This window comes from Condylura cristata, unplaced genomic scaffold, assembly GCF_000260355.1.
Source record: "Condylura cristata isolate star-nosed mole 26May11 unplaced genomic scaffold, ConCri1.0 scaffold00001, whole genome shotgun sequence".
Lineage (NCBI taxonomy): Eukaryota > Metazoa > Chordata > Mammalia > Eulipotyphla > Talpidae > Condylura > Condylura cristata.
In genome coordinates this window covers 21,064,066-21,076,279 of record NW_004567102.1, presented here as the reverse complement: position 1 = coordinate 21,076,279, position 12,214 = coordinate 21,064,066, and positions in this window count along the sequence as shown.

Here is a 12,214-nt window from a genome sequence, read left to right as displayed (position 1 = left end):
CCTCCCAGTCACTCCTCAAGGTTTCAATTCCCTCAATTTAGATTTTGTTCTAAAGAGTCTTTTATTTGCAATTTCTTTTCTATCCTTCCAAAAAGAAACATTTATTAAATACTTTTGAGATTCTTCATTGTTTTAGCTATTTTACTTGTACTGTATGAAACTCTAAGAAAGTGCTTGGTGATTTCTTACAGCCTTCCTCCTTGTCTGAATTTTAAAATCTGTGTAAAAGTATCTGTTTCATTAGTTGGCTTTATTGCTTAGCCGCCTGTCTGTGTTGAGGGTTAATATATCTCTCTGCATTTCAGGATTTCTGGTCATTTAAATACATTGAAAACATCATGGATGAGGTTCTATTTTTACTAAACTATCTAATTTAATGGATTTTATAAACAATTACTTTTTGAAATGTCACTATTGTCATATTATTTCTATCAGAGTCAACTTACACACTCTGACTTAAATATGATTGGTTCGTAAGAGAAAAGATGTGATGTCCAAGAATTTGATGATTAGCCAGGAAAAATTACCTTCTGAAATGAAAATTAATAACAAATAAACACATATTATTAAATATCAGTTGTTTAATTCAATGGAAGGATTATTTGTTAGTGCATATGTATGTGTGTGTGTACACACACACACATAGACACAAAGTTAATAAAAGGTAAAATTTCCATAGCCATCATCTCATATTTCAAATTCCTTGTATTTTAAGAGGAGTATATAATACTACTATTTAAATATAACAGAGAAGGCATGATAGGCAATTAAGATCATTCTCAATTATCTTCAAATTAATGCTTATGTAAAATAGAAGAATTATTCTGACCAAGGGAAGTCAGAGGATTCATGGAGTGAACAGCATTTCAACATAACATTGAAACTGAGTGCATGGTGTTGAAGGATGTGGGAGAAGCAGTCCCAAGAATGAGCAAAAGCAAATAGGTGAGAAAGTATCAAATGACTGGATTCCTTTGGTAGTAGTGACATGTAAACATAATTTGCTCTAAGAGACATCACTTTGCTAGATCAACTCTCATATCTCTAAAACCAATATAGAGTAAATAAATTTGTTTTATCAATAAGAAAAAATAATTATCTAAAATAAAAGAAAATGAGTATCTTCCTGGAACAATAGTTAATGTTCCTCAATTGATAAGAGTATAATAGCCCATAGAAATTAATAAAATAAAAATGAATATTTCATAATCCTATTTATTTTCTTTAAGTTAGCATTACATTAAAACATTTATAAATTTCAGACGTATGTCACTATAGATCAGCATCCTTATAGACTGCATTAAGTTTGCCACTGCCATTAGTTAATCTTCTTTCTCTTGCATTATGCATGTATTCCAATTGCTGTTTATGCATCTGCCTTCTTTTGGCTTTAAGTCAAAGTCGAGAATTTTTTTTTTAAAATCTCAATTCTTTTTTCCCCTAATATCACAAAGCTCACAGGAAGCTGTTGTTAAATGGCTTAGTTTAATCCATTATTTAATACCTGTAGGTGTCTAGATAGACTTCCAAGCCATTTTACTGATAACTATATTTTACTTAAAACACATAGATATTTAGCCTCCTGGGTGATTCTCCCCTTTAATGGAAAAGCTCCAATTACTTCCTTTTTCATCCACTCATATAGCTTTCTTTTTAAAAAGTATTTTTAGGAAGCAACACTATAGATCAAATATTTGCTACTTTGAAAAAATATATATATTGTACTTTCAGAAATTATTTTCTATTTATTCATTTTTTAATTAAGGTAAAAATCAGAACACTGTATATGATTCAAAGATACAGGATCATACACTTCAGATGCATGTTCCCACACCACACCCATCAAGGCCCCCATAGTCCATAATCATAGCCCATTGGTCCCCTTCACACTCTGCTCTCTACCTTCCTCATCCCCCTGTAGTATTCTCCATTTTACAGAAACAATTTGGAGCATATCTTTGTAAACAAAAAATATATAAAAAATAACCTCTTACAATCATAGCTTGTTTCCTTGGATCAGCAATGACAAGATTTTGAAAGTTGACTCTCACTTATTATCAGATTAGGTGACAAAGCAAGGAAAACAAGCTGTTTTCACTCTTGCATGTGTTAGATCATACTCTATCATAGCAAACTCTCAAAACATCATCGACCTCTTCATCTAAAAGGATGTTTAGCTTTTGGCTCACCCTCATTGCACACAATTATCCGTCAATATTATAATTTCGCCTTCACATCTGACTACAACTCACCATAATTCTACTTTTTCACATGTTTATGTATTTATATAACAATACTATAAGCTTCTGTCTCCCCCTCCTTCTTCCTCTCCCAAACCCATTATGCTTTTTGTTAAGGACAGGTAATTCTTTGGATCACTTTCTGTTCTCATTTTATTCACTCACTAAGCACACTTTAATATAAAACTTCTCCCTTCCTGAAACACCCTTTTCCCTTTTATAAAACTTATGCTCAGGATTCTTCCTTCTTCATCTGTCAATTCTTCTCACATCATAACTAATTTCTCCTCATCTCCCTTACATTTTCACGTTGGAATGCCCTAAGAACTTAGATTTCTGATCTCTGTCAGCATTTACTCTCTAAGTGAACTCACCTAGCTTTATGCTCCGTGCTTTTAAATACCATCTACAAGTAGAAGACTATTTTCAGCTGTCTCTGCTCTGCTAACTCTAAACTCCATACTTAATTGCCAACTCAATCTTTCTACGTTGATGTCTCATAGCAATCTCAGAATTAACACATGTATAAACAGACCACTTTTGCCTCTAAACACACAAACATACCTCATTTTTCTCCTAGGGCTCCCTATTTCAGTTAAGTATAAACTCCATGCTTATAAAAATCTTGGAGATATACTCAACTTCTCCCTCTTGTTCACAACCCACACCCAATCTAATAACAACTCCTGTCAGTCTACTTTTGAAATGTATCGAGAAGCCTCATATCTTATTGCACTTTACAGCTACCACTCTGGTGCAAGCCACCACTATTTCCCCACCACGTGTATTCCCAAAGCTTCATAAATGTTCTCCCTGCTTCCAGCTTGACTTCCTAAATTCTTATATCAACACTTCAGAGATTTCAGTTTACAGCACAAGTCAAGTCTTGCTATCCCTCTTCCCTAAATCACATAGAATGAATCTCAAGTTTTATGATAGTATAATGTTTTTTTTCAGTACAGGTCCTTCCCCCTCCCACAATTGCAAACAGCCCTATGGCCTCTTCACTGTTTCCTAGACACATTTGACATTGCTTCAGCCCCAACACCTACACATTAGCTTTTTATTCTGTTTGCCACTTTCAACTTACTCTCTCACTTATGATTTCTGTACAAATATCAATTTTTCAGAGAAAACTACTTTAACTTCCCCTCCCTTTACCACCAAGTCTTCTGTATCTTCTCCCCCTGATTTGGTTTTTTAAACACTAACATACTGATATAGTATGTCTATGTATGCTTATTGCATGCCTTTCCAAAAGAATGCAAGAGTGGATTCTCCTTCAATTATCTTGCCCACTACTCTTTCCCTTGTGCTTTGAATCAGAATGGTAGACACTCAATAAATGTAGTATGAAGGAAAGCCTAAATGGGTGAATGTAGGAAGTACACACTGATTCCTTCTCTTGGGGCATGCATAGTGTGTGAAGTGTGCAGATAATGTACACATCTGGCTCTGACTGTGGACTTCTGTAACTATGACTATGGTCACTGGGACTTACAAAGTGTAATTTAGTAGTGTTTAAACTATATTTAAATACCTTATTAATCTTGTATATATTATCAAATGGGTGATAAGTAAAAATTTTGTCCCATTCAGTAGGATGTTTCTTTGTTTTAATTACTGTCTCTTTTACTATACACAAGTTTTTTTGTTTTGTTTTGTTTTTGTTTTTTCCTGTATCATAGTCTCAGCAGTTTATATTCTCTTGTATTCCTTGCTTCTGAAGACAAGTCCTCAAAGATGTTTCTGAAGTTACATCATGGAGTGGTTTACCTATGTGTTCTTTTACTTATTTTATGGTTTCAGGTCTTTTACCCTTTTGGGGTTGACTTTTGTGTATGGTATAAGGTAGCAAAGTTACAATATTTTTTGCATGTGAACTGTGATGATGGATCACAGGGTTATGGTGATGGGAGAACTACTTGTGGGGAAACCACACCGATGAGGAGAAATAAAATACTGCACTCAAAACTAACAATGATGATTGTGTGTGTGTGTGTGTGTGTGTATAATTTTAAAAACCACTAGATAAACATCTGTTAAGTTTCTTTTTTGTGTCAGGCACTAAATATTAACGACTATCACTGCAAACAGGGACTTTAAAATCATCTGTCAATAAATTTGGGTACCTAAAGCAGAAGGCTACCTGGAATAACATAAAGTCTGTATATAGCTCTACCTTATAATTCTTCTCTTAGTTAGAACCTACTCTTATTTACCTACAAATGATGATAAATGAGTAACCTACATGTGGTGAAAAAGGACAAAGTTGAAGGTCAAGCTTGGAGCTTTGGGAATTAGATGGTTCTTCCAGGATGAGAATAAAAATCTCTGCAATATTGGTAGAATGAAAAAAGCACTCCAGAGCTTGATAACATTGCTACCAATACTATTTGTTTAATAATGCAAGAGGCCTTCTGTCATTGTTGCCCGTTTATATGTCTATGTTGGTCCCATTTGACTACATATATTTGGAGGGCAGATGTCAACCACGAACATTATATCAACAATCACTCAATATATTTTTGTTACTCGTCTGAATTAGGGACTTGGCAAAATAATGCACTAAAGTAGTTGAGTCATAAAACAACATTCTGTGTTAATAAGCATCGTCAGAAATAAAAATACTTAGAGTCCAGATAATATTTTTATTATCTTCTCTTCCCCATGGGAGTAAAAATGTTTATAGATTCAAAAAGTCATAAAAAGTTAAACTAGAATTATTTTCTTAACTCCAAATATTAAACCAAGAAGATGCGTCTGTTAAAATTCCAAGCTGGATATGGACTACAAATAATACTGTGTTCTCATATTTTTTTCTTTTGTAACATCATCCTCCCACTTTAGACTTTCAGTGAACCAAAGTCTGGGATTCAAAATAGCTCATTCATATTTTAATTTGGCAAAATAGAATATGAACTTACTCTAAAACTTCCCATATAGTTGCGTTAAGAATTTATAACAGCAGTTCCATAATTTATAGGTTGATGGGACATATTTCCAAAACAACCTGCTATGACTAATGAAACAGTGTGTCACAGTTCAGCAACTGAGTAGATAATGTAGCTACAGGGCTTGATTTCTAAATCACTGAACTCACCATGAGTAGATAAGCAAGTGTGCTCCCCTCTGTGATAAAAATAAAGAAAGAACATATGACATGAACTCCAATGGCATTAGAATTGAATAACATCTACCAAATGTCCATTTATGTTTTAAAAGGGGTACAGAAAGAATTTCTAAATTTCCATATTTGTCTAATGTTATCAAGGACATCCTTCAATGCAAAATAAATAAATAATGAAGATAACAGTGAATTCCTTGAATGAACATTTATTTGGTGACAGGCAATATGAAGAATATGAATGTAAATTGATGCTCAAAAAATAGACAGGACTTGGGCCCTCCCTGGTGGCGCAGCACTAAGAAGCTTAAGCCACTTCCACATGAGTTCCATTCCCGCCTGCCTCGGAGGTGATCCACATGGCATGGCAGACCTCTCCTGACCCGCCCTCTGCTCCCCTCAGCAGTGTACTTCATCGATCTGCCTGTTCTGCACCCCACTCTGTCCCTGGTGAATCCTCTCACTCTCCGCATCTCTGGCCTGTACCCCAGTTCTGTAGGAATAAATAAAAAAAAAAAGACAGGACTGGCCTCTGAACTTCTCTTTAGACATGAAGAAACCTCTGCTTTTCATCCAATTGACCTCCTAGTTTAAATATTCCTTTTCAATTCACACAACCCTTATGTGTTTACTTAGGATCAAGATAATTAGATCTTATAATTAGATCTCTGAATTTTTCTAACATTTCAAGTTATTCTGATTTCTGGCTCTCAATTTTATTTTTCTTCTTTTCTGGCAACTTTTATTTTCTTCAAAGCCCTATCTGAATAGTAAACATACTTGGGAATTCACCATTAACTTAATCTTACAACAGAGACTTCTCAAACTAACACCAATTTGAAATTTATAATTTTTTTGTGTAAACTGAGGAGACTCATTAGTTAAGAAAGCATTTTCAGAGAAAACATACCATAACACAGAAAATACTGCAGAAATTCTCTGTTTCAAAAGCCATACCCCAGAATCCATTTAAATAAACACAAAGGCCTTTCAAACAAACTATATGAAGATTACTGAAGACATAAATCTTAGAAATAATGCTGCCCCCATTTGGGTCCTATGTAGAAAAGATGGCTTAATAAGAAAGGATAAAATCTTTCCTCAGGTAAATCAAATAAGCATTTTACAGGGGTCTCCTAGTGGTTTCTACAGAAATTACATCCTAAAATCAAACTCCCCAGTTTTGCTTTGGTCAGCTTGTGAGGATGCTTGTGAAAGGATTTGTATACAGATTCTCCAACCATGTCCTTAAGAGCACTATGGTGGGCCCTCCCTGGTGGCGCAGCGGGTTAAAGCACTGCACTGAGAAGCTAAAGCCACTTCCGCATGAGTTCGATTCCCGCCTGCCCCGGAGGTGACCACATGGCGTGGCAGACCTCTCCTGACCCACCCGCTGCTCCCCTCAGCAGTGTGCTTCGTCGAGCTGCCTGTTCTGCTCCCCACTCTGTCTCTGGTGAAGCCTCTCACCGCCCCTGAGCCTCTAGCCTGTACCCCAGTTCTGTATGTACAAATAAATAAATCTTTAAAAAAAAAAAAGAGTACTATGGTGTAGCCAGGTGGGCAGAAATAGCTACTTAATCAATGAGGGAGGGAAAAAAAGGTGTTTCTATCAAAATATCATTTCAGGGTCCTCCGTGGTGGCACAACATGTTAAACAGCAGCACTGCAAGCTAGCCAAGGCCATTTCATGGTGAGTACGATCCCCAGCCCTGGGGGTAACCACATAGTACAGCAGACCTCTCCTTTCTTGCCCAGTGTTCCCCTCAGTGGTGTACTTCATCAGTCTGCCTGTTCTGCTCCCCACTCTGTCTCTGATGAAGCTCTCACTGTCCCTGCACCTCTGGCCTGTGTCCCAGCTCTGTATTCATTAATAAATCTTAAAAAAGATTCTTCATGTATACATGGAAATTATTGCTTATTCAAAAGGCAACTTAAAAAATCTCCTTTGCTTGGGTGTTGAACTTTGATCAGGTAAAACATATGTTGTCATATAAAGGAACACCAAATCCTAAAATAGTTTTTATGAATAATAGTTTGCATTAAATTACTTTGCCTCAAACCTCCAAATACAACTTCCTCATGGTCAAAGCAACAAAAATAGAGTTCAGAAAGGAGGCTATATATCTAGAGAAGAAATGCTAAATATATGTAAATCACAAGATGTTCATAAGAGAAAAGGAATTTAAATAAGGATATTGAGCCGAAAAGTAGATTGAGCAAAAATGTCTGATTTCTAAAACCAATTAACAGTTATATAAGCCAGTGGAGAGGTTATGGTGGTGGAGAATACAGAAGGATAATATGGTTGTTAAAACACAACAGAAAGGATATTGGTGGTAATGAAAATGTACTGTCTTCAAGGTGTCACTCAACATGACTATAATACTGAACCATAGTTTTAGAAGATGTGACCATTGAGAAAATGGCTGAAGGATACACAGGATCACTTTACACTATTTCTCCATCTATTTGTAAGGCTGTATTTCTTGCAAAAAGATTACTTTGGAAAAAATATGGTAGGGCCTCTTCTGTCTCTCTCTCTCAATTCTCAAGATCGCATGAACACAACAATTCTTGAAAGTATTCCAGAGAATATGTTTGATGAAAGTGATCATTCCTTCCACTTTTATAAACAACTCGTTGAACAAGCTATACTAAAGAATATTAACTACTTTATAGTTGAGGGTCGAATTTATAGCAAAGCATCAATACCAACTCTCGTTGCAGACTGGGGTTGTACCCTTTGACTTCTGATTTTCCAAGTGATCAGCCTAAGAGTGCAAATAAAGGATTAAAATTGGAACAGATTTAAAAGGTCATCCAGATAAAATTTCTCATATAAAAGATAAGAAAGCAGAAGCCAAGAGAGTGTAAATGGGGTGTTCAAGGTCCTCAGACTAATTTGAGGCAGAACTGTGTTTGAGGCCCACTGTTTTGATACCTAGACCATTATTCTCACACTCTGTTATATTTAATGTGTTTTGCCTCTTCTAGATAGTCCTTGTTTGAGGCTTCCAAACAACTGTGTAACAACTGCGTTTCAGGAAGCTGACCTTATTGGTTTATGAAATGGTGAAAATTTGTAAAAATGTGTTTATTAATGAGTATGGAAAAGAACCTGTGAAATTTTACTTTATACTAAAAGAGTATAAAATTATTAACACAAAATTTAGGCTAACATTCAAGTATAAATTGAGGTATACAGATTATGGAAATGGGCATTCAAAATTATAGTATTTTAAATTGTCTTAAAATATGGGATGGAACCAAGTAAGTCAAAATAACAGTGCAGAAGGGCACATTATTTTATTACTCTCAATAAATATTGCTGAGTTTTCTGTACACTATTAAGAGTATTAAGTATAAAGCAAAATATAAGTTGGCTCTTTATGCCTCCTCTGTAATGGGTTACATATATTTCAAAAACTCTAGAAACAATTATTTGCAAAAATTATAGAGAAACCTAAGGCAGAAAATTTTTAGAGAAATAGAGATAGACCATACAGAACAACTAACACTTCACAATTTGTACTTGTTATATTTTGCTATCACAAAGAATTTCAGATATGTTAACCCTTCAGAGCTGCCAAACAAATTCCTCTATCATGTTTATGGTGTTCATCCTGCTTTCTGTCTCTTTCTATGTCTATAAATTTCTCCATTTATCTCTCTAGTTCCCTCTCTATTTCCTTCTGTCTCTCTTTTATCGGGTCTATTTCTTTCTCCTCTTATTTTTCTCTCCCATCCTGCTAGTCTCAATCCCTCTCTGTCTTCCTCCTTCTCTCTCCTCTTCTTCCATCTCTATCTCTCCACCCTCCCCAGGGCAGGCACATCTTTCCCTCTCTGCCATCCTCTCTCCCTCAACCACTCTTCCTGCACACTGGACACCTCGCCTCTCCTCCATTGCCTCCTTCTCTCTCCATACCATCTGTTGTCCACCCCCAAATACACTCCTCCCTTTTGCATAGTTTTCTGCTCTTAGAACTTTACTTATAATGTGCATGCTTTTGGACTTCTAGAAAACACAGTTTTTCACCTTGTAATGCAAGAAAACTTCAAAAAAAAATCAATAATTAGTTGGTTGAAATAAAAGCATTACTGTAGAATTATAGGAGTGTAAATTGGTTTTGCTTTCTGGTTCACTGCAAGTCTTTCAATTAGAAACCAGATAATGACTTATTGGGTATTTAAGCAGTGAAGTCTGGTGTACAAGGTTACTGAAAACATTCAAAAAGGATAAACCCATTTTGGTCTTGCTGCATGGTAAAAACTGAATGCCAACACCATAGTCATTTAAAAAAAAAAGTATTTCGTGCTATGCTATTTAGGAGGTCCTCCACATTTAAAATAGCATTTTAGCAAGAAACTTGCACACCCACAGCAGGATTTCAGAAATGGAAATTTCCAAGGACAGAATTGGCACATTCATGGGATATTGGATACATAATGAATATTTAACCTATATCAAAGGAAAGATTTCCATGAAAGTAAATTAATACATATCTACCAAAATTAGGAAAAGTGATCTATAAATTCAATATGCAGAGTAATGCAAGCTAATGGGAGCTTTACAAATGGGTAGGAATGTGTCCTGTCCTACTCGATACTACCATCTCAGTTGATACATGTTCCCTTTAATCCCTTCTCAAGCTTGCTTTCCTTCTCAATTTAAAGTAGTTAGGAACAATAAAGAAGAGACACTGCAGGGGAGAAGAGGAGCAGGATCAAAACAGAGGTGGAAAAAGCACAAGGGATTATGGCCATGCTACCCAGATGAATAGGTGGTCAGAATTTCTACTCCTAAGAAGATAAAAGTATACATTGTGGGCTCTCCCTGGTGATGCAATGGGTTAAAGCACCACATTATGAAACTCTCTAAAACCACTGCAGCATGACTTTGATCCCCAGCCAGGGAGTTGACCCACATGGCATGGCAGACCTCTTCTGACCTGCCTGTTGCTCCCCTCAGGGGTATACGTTGTCAATCTGCCTTCCCACTCTATCTCTGGAGAATCCTCTCACCCACCACACCTCTAGCCTGTATACCAGTTCATAAATAAATAAATCTTAAAAAAAAATCTATGCCTTAAAAATATATACATTATATAAAAATGAAAATTATATCCAATATATAAAAAGTAAATAAAATGAGAAAAATAAATTAAGTAGTTAGGGAATGTTGGTTCTCTCCACTTGGCTGATTATTAGAGGGAAGAATCAAGAGCCGTAGAGCATTGGGGCACAGTCAGGGTAGCTGGACTTGAGTGGAGGGTGATGGGAAGTAGATTGTGGTCATATCATATTGCTGCTTGGAAAGGAGCAGCTGCACTGAGCAGGTACACAGGAAATAGGATTTACAGACTGCTAGACAATGTATTCTTACTCATATTTTCATTTGATTTTTCAATGTGATCCTGGGCCCTTGTACACATGCCAAGCTCTTTCAACTATGTTCATTCAAGCAACATGAATAGAGAGGATTCACAAGTATATAATCCTATTCAATAGACCAAGTCAAATGCGAATCTAATTCTCTTCTGACATTCAAGACAATTCTGCAACCCAAGGTTCTTCACTGTCTGGGACACTGATGTTATATATATAGTGTAAAGGCACAAAAGCTAAATTTCACGTTGAATCTCTAATGCATTCAGATGAACTCAACATTTTCTCACTGTTGTTATGTATGTCATTTAAAATGTTTATATATTTTTTTCTTCAAAAGAGGTACTAACATATGATTTCTGTAGGTATGTGTATGCCTATACCTGTATTATTTTCCACTATTTTTTTCATCAGGAAACAAAAGTTATTATTTCTTTAAAATGAAAAGGAAAGGAATTTGGGGATTTTTCCACCTTATTATAGGTGTTAAATTTGGGCAGAAAGAAGTATCTGAATTATCAGCTATTCTGAAGTATTATAGATTAGTAGAAAATAACCATGTCTAACTTTCTTGAATATATAAAGACTTTCTCAAAATATAAAGTAGTTATGCAATGAGAATTGGGCACTTTGGGCTGTGAAATAATGACAGTTGTAGGAGATAGTGGTTTATTCAATAACGTTGTATTTCCCTTAGCCACAAATTGATTTCAAATATTCTGGTATATAGGGACACTTCATTCAAGAGTGAAATAGAAAACCACCTAATGATGGTAGGTTTTTTCTTTTCAGCTTGCTGACATGTTTGAAAAAATTCTAGTTATAAAACTTTAATTTTATATCAGATATGTAGTTAAGAGGAAGTGTCCTGAAATCGTAACAAAGTTTTAGTTTGGAAAAGAACCACAAACCTAGAGTTTTGATTCTTTCATCCAATTCTTTGGAGACTACTAAAACTAATTAATACGAACTGAATTTCCATATTCATCCAAGGCATTTCCATATATTGTGATTGGAAGGTTTTTTGGATTTTTTGTTTGTTTCTAAAATCTACTCTCATTTTTGGAAAACAAATACATTCAAGAGACTTCTAAGAAACTGAATGCTTACGTTCCTCCTCCCCTGATATGTAAATGCTAAATTGATAGTATTTAATCCAATCTAGTTTTGCTAAACAATTCATTATTGCTTAAATTGTTTATGATTCAAATTGTTAAATTATATTGTACTTTTAAGTCAATCAAGGACAAGCTCTCTTATCTTGATTCCTACCTGTCCTCAATGCCAGGGCCACAGAGTCCCATCTTTGTTAAACAGGATTGGAATGAAGACTGATCTCATAGGATGAGTTTGGAAGTGTCCTTTCCCTTCATTTAGTTTAAAGAGTTTCAGGAGGGCTCGTGGTAATTCTTTAAGAAGTAACAAGGCGGCCCTCCTTGGTGGCGCAGCGGGTTAAAGCACA